The sequence below is a fragment of the Corvus kubaryi genome, unplaced genomic scaffold, assembly GCF_017639235.1.
Source record: "Corvus kubaryi isolate FWS band 111438036 unplaced genomic scaffold, C.kubaryi_AGA036_p1.0 70, whole genome shotgun sequence".
Taxonomy (NCBI): domain Eukaryota; kingdom Metazoa; phylum Chordata; class Aves; order Passeriformes; family Corvidae; genus Corvus; species Corvus kubaryi.
The window spans coordinates 1,853,695-1,862,877 of record NW_024582058.1 but is presented as its reverse complement, the minus strand read 5'-3'; positions in this window follow the sequence as shown (position 1 = coordinate 1,862,877).

Sequence of the window (9,183 nt, the reverse complement as noted above, 5' to 3'; positions counted from 1 at the left end):
GGGATTACTGCAACAAGTATATATCAAACCAGGAGTCCCGTGGAAAGCGAAGTATATATGGACAGATTCGTGGTAGATGTTTCAGAGATGTTTATTTCTCCTGCCGCATGGCCGGGGCTCGGCTCAGGAACCCCCCAGTCACGGGACCCGAGGGTCCTTGGCCACACCGGGGAACCCAAACCAACCAATGGGGAATGAAGCTGAGCAGGGGCAGGGAAACCCCGTGTCTCCCCCCAGGGCCCATCTCCCAGGGCTCCATGGCAGGGGAGGGACCCCAACATCTCACCCGTTTTATTTTAATAAAAGGAGAATGAAAACAACTGGATAAACATAACAAGAACAGTTTCAAGACAAAACAAGCCACCCTCCTGAGTCTTTAAATGTCCAATCAGATTCTGTGGAACATCTTAGGGCTGACAGAAGGGAGACAGAACTCTCCGGGCATGCTTTGTGGGGAAACTGAGGCAGGAGAGGGTTTAATTTCTTCCCTCCCCCTTTTCATCCCCCCCTTGGCATCGGAGAGGAATTGTAGGGAAATGGAATTGTATAGGGAAGCCATGGGGTGAAAAACGGATTAGGAATAAACTGGGGATAGGGTAAACTTAGGAAGGGGTTCATATTGGGTATAGGGTAAAAGGGGAAAGTAGGCTGTGAGTAGGGAAATTGCTGGGATGGATATTGTTTATAATTTTGTGCATAACGGCTGCCTTTGACAGGAATACCTCCAGGTCCAGTAACATTTGCTGCTTGTAAACCCTTCTTTCCTTGCACTGTATCAAATTGTACAACTTCCCCATCTCCTACACTTTGCAGGTAATTTTTAGGGTTATTCCTTTTAATGGCAGTTCTATGGATGAATAGATCTCCCCCTGTATCATCTTGTGTTATAAACCCATGGTTGTTTTTTACATTGTACCATTTCACAGTTCCTGTGACTTTCGTGGCTATAACTCCTCCTATCACATGCTTGCGTGTTCATTGTGGCTGCTTGTCCTGCGTGGCCGCCGCCTCGCCGACTCCGACGTCTCGGCCAGGCCCCCGCATTGTGGCTGCTCCGCGCTCTCCGAGGGGCGCTGCTCTGGTGCGTGTCTGGGCTCTGCGCGGCCCCACGCTGCCATTGCCGCCGGCCCCACGCCCTGTGAGCGGTTCCGCTCCGCAAACTCCACGCTGCTTTGAGTGCGGCCCCGTTCCGGCTCGGTGCTGCGCTGCGCAGCTTCTCGTGTCGCTGTGGAAACCGCTGCTTCTCCCTCCGCAGGGCTCTCTGAGCCGTGTGCTCAGAGCGGCCTGCCACGCCGATGCCCAGTTCCTGGCTGCTCGTGGCCCACGGCACCCGCGGCGCCTGCGGCATCGCTCCCTCACTCGCTGTCGCGTGGCCGGGGACCCCGAGACAGGGATGGGGTCCGCGATAAGGCACGGGCTCCCAAGGGGGCCAGGCGCATCCAGCACAGGCACCTCTGCCAGCACGGCTGCAGTCATGTGCTCCCGGGATGGCGGCCGCGCGTTCTCGGCCACGGGATAAGTATGATCCTCTGCTTTAGGGGTAATGGGACCATACAAATGCTCCTCAAGAGCTTCCCTGATTATAAGGTATGCACGGAAAGCTTCTCTTTGATCCCATACTTTATCCCATATCTCGTCCCAGAAACACCCCTCACAAGATACAGGAGGTTCGATATCAAAAAGTAAGTCTCGAGAAATATAGGAGAACCTTTTGAAAAGCCAGATGAAGAAATGTTCTAGATCTCCCGGTTGCGCTACTTTTTTGTTTTGTTGTTCAAGGATTCCTTTTACTTCTAGATCCATTTTTTTCTGTGGCTCAGAGAGCCCCATTTCCCACGATTCTTCCATAGTCCAGAGAGAATATCCAAACCAAGATGAGAAGAGAGAGGTCTAGAGTGATTATGTTACTCACGAATCTTCCTCAGGGATGGGTGTCTTGCCTGCATTCCTCCACCAGTTTGTTGCAGCGGGGATTACTGCAACAAGCATATTTCAAACCAGGAGCCCCGTGGAAAGCGAAGTATATAAGGACAGATTCGTGGCAGATGTTTCAGAGATGTTTATTTCTCCAGCCGCATGGCCGGGGCTCAGCTCAGGAGCCCCGCAGTCACGGGACCCCAGGGTCCTTGGCCACCCCGGGGAACACAAACCAACCAATGGGAAATGAAACTGACCAGGGGCAGGGAAACCCCGTGTCTCCCCCCCCAGGGCCCCTCTCCCAGGCTCCATGGCAGGGGAGGGACCCCAACACCCTCTGTTTCCCTTACCCTTGCTGAAGGTGCTGTTACTATGACAGTCCCAGGGGACTGAAGTGTGCAGGCCACAGAGCAGGTGTGGTTGTGCACTGTAGCAATATCCTCTCCCCCTCTTCTGTCCCACTGGGAACTTCAACACAGCGATCTGACATGGTGAATGTAGGTTACCTGCACATGGAAAATGTAGTCCTTGAGTTATACACCAACATAATCTACTGTGATGCAGTTCCCCTGTGGATACTCATGGAGTAGTTACTTCTGTTGCCATTGGTTCTCACAAGTGAGAACCTTCCTCTCTGAGGAAGGGTCTGTTTCCATCTGCATTTTGCAGACTTTCTGTGTGTAGGGGAACAAAGACATTTGGGAACTGCTGATGTGAAGGAGCAGGACCAGGCAGCTCACAGCCTGCCCCTCAGAGAGCCTGTATTAATTTAACTGTTCAGTTTGAAAATGATGGTTTCTGAGCCAAGTTAAAATTCGTATAAAGGTTTGTCTGCAGAGGCGAGATCTGTCTGCAAGATTGGAAGTTCTGTCTGTAGTCATCTGATCTGACCTCTCCCTTGAAGCAGGCAGCATGTGAGTGCTGATTGTAGTGATGGTTTTTCTGAAGTGCAGGAAGATCACTAGCTTCTTTCTCACAGGGCACTGAAGGATCATTAAATGCTAATGACTTTTGATTACTGTTGACCTTGGTCAATTTAGAATTAGTGACCTAGAGAGGAAAACCACTGTATCTCATTACCAATTTCCTGAGCTATCTGATCTTTCCTTTGTAAGTCAGTTTTGGTAAGAGGCAGAGTAGAATTAAAGTTGACCTTTGCCTTAGAAAAAGGGTTGAGTGCTTTCAGGTTTGCAATATCGTGTTTATAAATAAATAAATAAATAAATGGCAGCCACTAAGAAAGAGCTTATTTTTTGACCCCACAGACTGTCAAGAGCAAAGCTCTACGTGAAATGAAGTGGACAAGCTCAAGTAGCCGTGATAGGGAACAAATGCATAATTTGTCTCTTTTAAATTAGTAGCAAAACAGTTTATCTCCTGTAACCTTGAACTGAATTCTCATTTTGTGGTTGCAGGTTTTCTGTTCTCAGAGTTCATTTATAATTCTTGGTTTTACTTTGAACTATCAAGAAACAAATTAATGCTCATAGAATGCATTGCAAATTCTGCACTGGGATATTTTCTACCTGCAGCTCCAAAACGATGATATTGAGGAATATGTCTTAGCAGGCTTGTAAAATCATATATTTTAGGTTGTAACGAAGCATTTGACATTATTTCTTTCCATATGCCCAGAAGAGAATATCTGTGGGGTAATTCACTGTAACGGGATCAAGTATATTTTTCGCTGCGGGTTGTTTAAGCCTTAACCTTCCTTCTCACAGTTGTGGTTTATATGGACTGTCATTCATGCAGCAGGCATGGTCTTGAAATCAGAATGAAAATACAAGAAAATTTTGAACATTTTTTTTCTCACTCTGATACATTAGCTGTATTTATTTTGGTCCATCAGGGAACAAAACCTTTAACTTTAAAAGCAAAAAACCCAGCATAGCAAAGTCTTAGGTGTTCAGGGCATAAATACAAAGTTATTCGACCTCTCACTGAGGTTAAATTGCAGGCTTTAAGCAGCTAAGCAAGAAAAGTAACAGGAAAAAATGAGAATAGGAGATGTTGCAGTTGACATAGGAACAGGTTTATGGAAAGTGACTTGAAATCCATACAAGAGAAGTTTATTTGCAAGTAAACATAGGACTAGATAGTATTCTTAAATACATTTTGTTTTGATTGCTTTTTCTCAAAATAGATATTGCTTAAAAAAACAAAATTATTTTGCAGGTACAAAAAGGACATGTTAAAAAGATTAAGGCTCCTTTGGTGGAGAGAGTAAAAACAAATGCCATGTGTAGCCTGTATGCTAGCAAAGACTACAAGAGTAAAAAATAACTGTGAATACTCATTCTTTAGGTTTCTATCTTGTGTAAGTTTGTGTTTACCTTTTGACTGGGCTGCTCAGGGCTTTCTACTTTTGTTTTCTTCAAAGCATTAAGGGCATTTAGTAAAAAAAATGGAAAAGCTATCTTAGTGGATAATGTTACGCAAAGTATTTAAATCCTCATAAACACTAAGCAGTCAGGAATATTTGGTAACAAGTATGCTGCTGGTATAGCATGAGTTCTATGGAAAAATACAATTTAGCTATTTTGGACTTTGGTTTGAAGCTTCTAGTCTTGGTTCAAGATGCAATTCTACTCTGATACTATTCTACTCTTTCACGGCTCTTGGCTATTCTGGGAAGTAAATGCTATTTTTTTAGCATCTAATCTGGTTTCTTTGAGAGTCTTTACAATTTTGCCCATCTTTCTTCCTGCTTCTAGTAGTCTTTTTATTTTATTATTTTTCCATAGAAGACCTTACTGAGTAAGACTTCATTGCCAGATTTTCCGTGCAGCAGACAGAAGTAGATGCCATCTTGGCTTCTTCCATCTTTCTTCTTCTGCCATTGAGAAACTTAGGAGAGAGGAGAATGGATGGTTTTGTCCACTGTAATGATTTTTTTTTTTTTTTTTTTTTTTTTTACTTGAGGAAATGAAGGGTAGAGCTATCAGTCCTCTTTCCAAATTGGTTTTTACAAACAGAACGGTTGGAATGGTGCTTGGGAAGGACTCTTCCAAGTGACTAAATAATTCATAGAGAGGTAAACAGAACAAGACACCACAGCTGTGTGGGTTGGGTTTAATGAGGTTTTCTGTTTGTTTATTTGGTTTTTGAACATGTATATTCAGTTTTTAAATGAGTGCTTAAAGTTCAATTCAGTGAGAACTAGCAGTGGGCAGACAGGTAGATTTGTTAAACAGTAACATTGTGTATTTATTTTGGTTAATCAAGATGTGTCATCTGAAATTTGTTTCCTTGTAAGGGGAAATTCAGAATTTAAACAATGTTAATAATGCATGGACATAGTAACTGCCAAAGAAGACGCTTGGCAACTTTACAGAAAAAGAAATGTATGCATTTCCTCATTGCTTACTAAGAATCCTTTCCTTTATTCATGATGTGGTTGTAACAAACAATTGGGAATTTTGATGAAAGCTTGTGTTTTATAGAATTGTCTAGCTCATGTTACGATATGAGGAACAGGCCTGTAAATGAGAGATGTAGAAAAACTCAATTTGTTAGAAGGAGAAAAAAGATAGAAACACTTTGGTATCCCTGCTATTGCAGCAGGAGAAACTGATGAAGTATGAGGAAGAATACTCCCATCAGCCCTGAAATTGATTTCCCTATTGGAAGTTACCTATAGAAAGGCATAATTACAGTAGTAACATACTATTAAAAGTTGTACCAGGAGCTGGGCTTTGCTGTGACGCCTGTGCCACACAATGGTATCAAGGTATATTATGTTCTTAAGGGATAAATGAAACTGGGATGGCACGTGTGTTGCACACACTTGGGTTTGAACAGCAAAATTGCTGCTTCAGTTCACAGTGTTTAGTCAGGAACTGATTTCCAAGGGCTCGTAACCTGCTCCTAATAATTTGAAAGGGACGTAACTTGGTGTGTAGTATCTCAGACTGGGAATATAGTCCTTTGCTTAATTCTTTTCTTCTGGCATTTTGAATACCCATTAGGCCAGTGTTAAGATTTAAACATGGAATTTCCTACACGCTTTAACATGAAATATTCCTGGTCTGACTACTTTGCTTGTAAAATAAAAATTAATGTGCCTTTGAAAAACTGTATTTCCCTTTTTCTCAGTTGTATATATCAAGTTTAGTTCTGTTAATATATAATTAATGAAGAAAACTGAGACTTGCTGAGGAAGATTAGGAGTACATTGTAATAAGATTTCAGAAATGGCTAGATCTTTGGGTCAGAGAAGGTCAATTTCCTTGATCCTCTTATTGGAGGCAAACTGATCTAAACTGGGGATTTTGACTGGTCTTTCAACAGGCAGCAGTTCCTAGGTTGTTTTTACTGACTGCCAGCATATTGATTTCTAAATTCATTGACAGTATGTATATAGTAAAGGGAGAAAACACCGTTGTACAAAAATAAGTGGAAGCTGCTGCCAAAACAGAAAGAATAGTGAGTGAGAATAGCACTAATGCTTTGGGGGTTGTTTTTCCCATTTCACATCCATCTAATGATTAGTTTATGAGATTTAGTTGCTGAGATGATGAAGTGCAGTAGAAGGTGGTATGAACCTGTGAGACGTTTATAGTTTTTCATAGGAATTCTATTAAAATTTAAATCTATTTAGATTCTGTTCTGGAATCAGTGCTATTTTCCAGTTAGAGCAGACCAGATTTTGTTGGGTGGCTTAAGAGCAGGCAAAGATGGCAGTTTGGCTTCTTATTTACTGGGGTGGGCTTTTATCCTGTCATGCAGATCCTTCTTGTCTGCTGGGGTCTGTCTGACTTCTGAGTTCAGGCAGAACATGCTTCAGCTGCAGTTTTTCCCTCCTTTCCTTTCTTTTCCCAGAAAGTACAACGTGCTGTACATGTGTGGTGTGTTACAGAACTCAAAGGTTGGTGGGGATTCCTGTGGATTCTCATTTACTGTTTTTCCCACATGGATTTAACTGGTCAGTCTGTCCCTCATTATCACCTGTAGCCTCCCAGTGACCTTATCTGGTGTGTGTGTGTAAAATCTTTGGATTCTTCCTGGTCATTGGTTTGAAGAAATGTGCAGAGACCTTGATTTTTATATACTTTGGAAGTCTATAAAATGGATTTGTGGAACGACAGTCAAATCTTCCAACCCCTGCTTTCACCTTCTGCCAACTGCAACACTGAGAACCAGATTTTCTGGAGTCTGTGGTTATCTATATCTTTAAGAGGTTCTTTAAGATTTCTTTCTTTTGAGATGTTTGTCCTGTGCAGTGGCACAAGGGTTATTTCTGTAACTAGAAGGGCTGGAAATTTACATAAGGAGAGTAAAAAAACTTAGGCAAACTCAACAAACTCAAATTCTGTGAAGGGAATACCTGCTGTGTTCATGGTATAAACTCAGCTGTGAGCAGTTATAAGATCCCATCTGTGGGATGAGTTTCTGCTCCTTTACTCCTCCTTTTCCCTCTCTACGGTTCAATATGGTTTAGGTTGTTAGTTTCCCTTTCTAATCAGACTGTTGCAGATAAAAAGAAAAAGCGGGGAGGAGACAGAAAAGGTTGCTAGAAATAATTTCTTTGGAAGTTACATAACCTCTCCTCAATGTATTTAGCAACGTGTCTCTGCCTTTCAGCTACACCAGGCATAACCCACCATCTTCCTTTAAAGCAGCAGTCAAGGAGATCTTGCACTAAGATTGTGAAATGTAGCAGCTGAGGCATGGACATGTCTTCTTCTGTTTCCCCCTTCCATGAGTAGTGCCTTCAGACAGAGAGGGCAGATGTGTCTGGGAATGGCATCATCTCCAACCACTGCAGCAAAGCCTCCAGATGGCTGGGGCACACAGTTAGTGCTTCTTGTGGAGCATGTCCCAAGGAGGCCTGGTAATCTTTGAAATACCTGCACACTGTCAGGTTAAAGACATCCTGAGTGTGTGTCACGAAGCCACAGCTGTGATTCAAGCAGTTGGGATGGAGATTGAGTAATCAGTGGCAGATTTGTCAGGGGCTTCAACAACATTCTTCATCAACCTTTTCTCACTTTTAATTTCCCTGCTGTATTGTTGTCCAGCAAAACTAATTATGGCAAAATGTGGCTAAATTAGTTTTGAAAGCAGAGGAGTTTTTTCTTTAAAACTGAAAGTAAGCCTGAAATAATATTTTAATTATCTGCTTCCCGGTATTTTAAGGTGTGATATGTTGACTCCTCATATCAAGTATATTTTATTTCCCTGCTTTTGTTTTTAAGTGGCTATGCTTGCTTGGTGGTTTTTCTATACACTTGACCTGCTGTTAAAGAAATCTGATCTAAGTTTAAGTTCTGAGTAAACTAATGACTGAAAATTAGACTTCTTTTTTATTTGAGTGGTTTGGTTGGCACAGCTTATATCGTGTTTATTTCAGAAAGTATTTGTGTAAAATTGGACTGTGTTTGCATCTCAAGGAGTGTTTTTTGCCCAAGACTCTCTAAATCCTTCAGACTTTTTCATTTAATGCTTTGAAATATTGATTAAATATATTCACTCTGGTTTGCTTTAATCTGATTGCACATCTAGAAGTTTTCTTCTGATGTGGTGCAGCCGTGTCTGGTGTAAGCTGGCTTAATTAGCACTGCTTATTGATTTGGGACCCCTGTCAAAGGCTGTTATGTTATCTGGAAACATAAGGAGTTAAAGCTGAAGCTGTGACCTCATCCCTGTTCATGTTACACTGGAGTAGAAGCTGCGCTGAAAGGGATTGTTTGGCTGCATCGCTGTCTGTGCTGCTGCTGCTCGATTGCTTTAATTCGGTTCTGATATCTGTCACACACTTGCTGAACAACTCTCACAGGAGGGATTTGTGGGAACGCTAGAGGCAAAGGAAGCTGTGCTAATATCGAACGCCCGTGGAAATAGTTCCCACGGCAATAGACTCAGATAGATCTTTCTACCTGATTTCAACTTCTTGTTGCTTCCCCTGTGAAAATTGAAGCCGCACGGAGGAGCGCTCGCAGACACGCGCACACACGCACGCACACTCTCCTGGCCAGCCGCGCGCTTACGCAACGGCGTGTGCCATTTATTCCTTAATTGCCTCGGCTGCGTGGGAGCTGCGGGAGCGCCGCTGCGGCTCGAGCGCGGGAGCGGCGCGGGCTGCCAGAGGTGTCACTGTGCGCGAGCCGCTCTCGGCGGCTGCAGCCATTGGCTCCGCGCTGCCGCTCCGGCCGCACGGCCGCCAGCCCCGCACGGCCGCCAGCCCCGCAAGGCCGCCAGCCCCGCACGGCCGCCAGCCCCGCACGGCCGCCAGCCCCGCACGGCCGCCAGCCCCGCACGGCC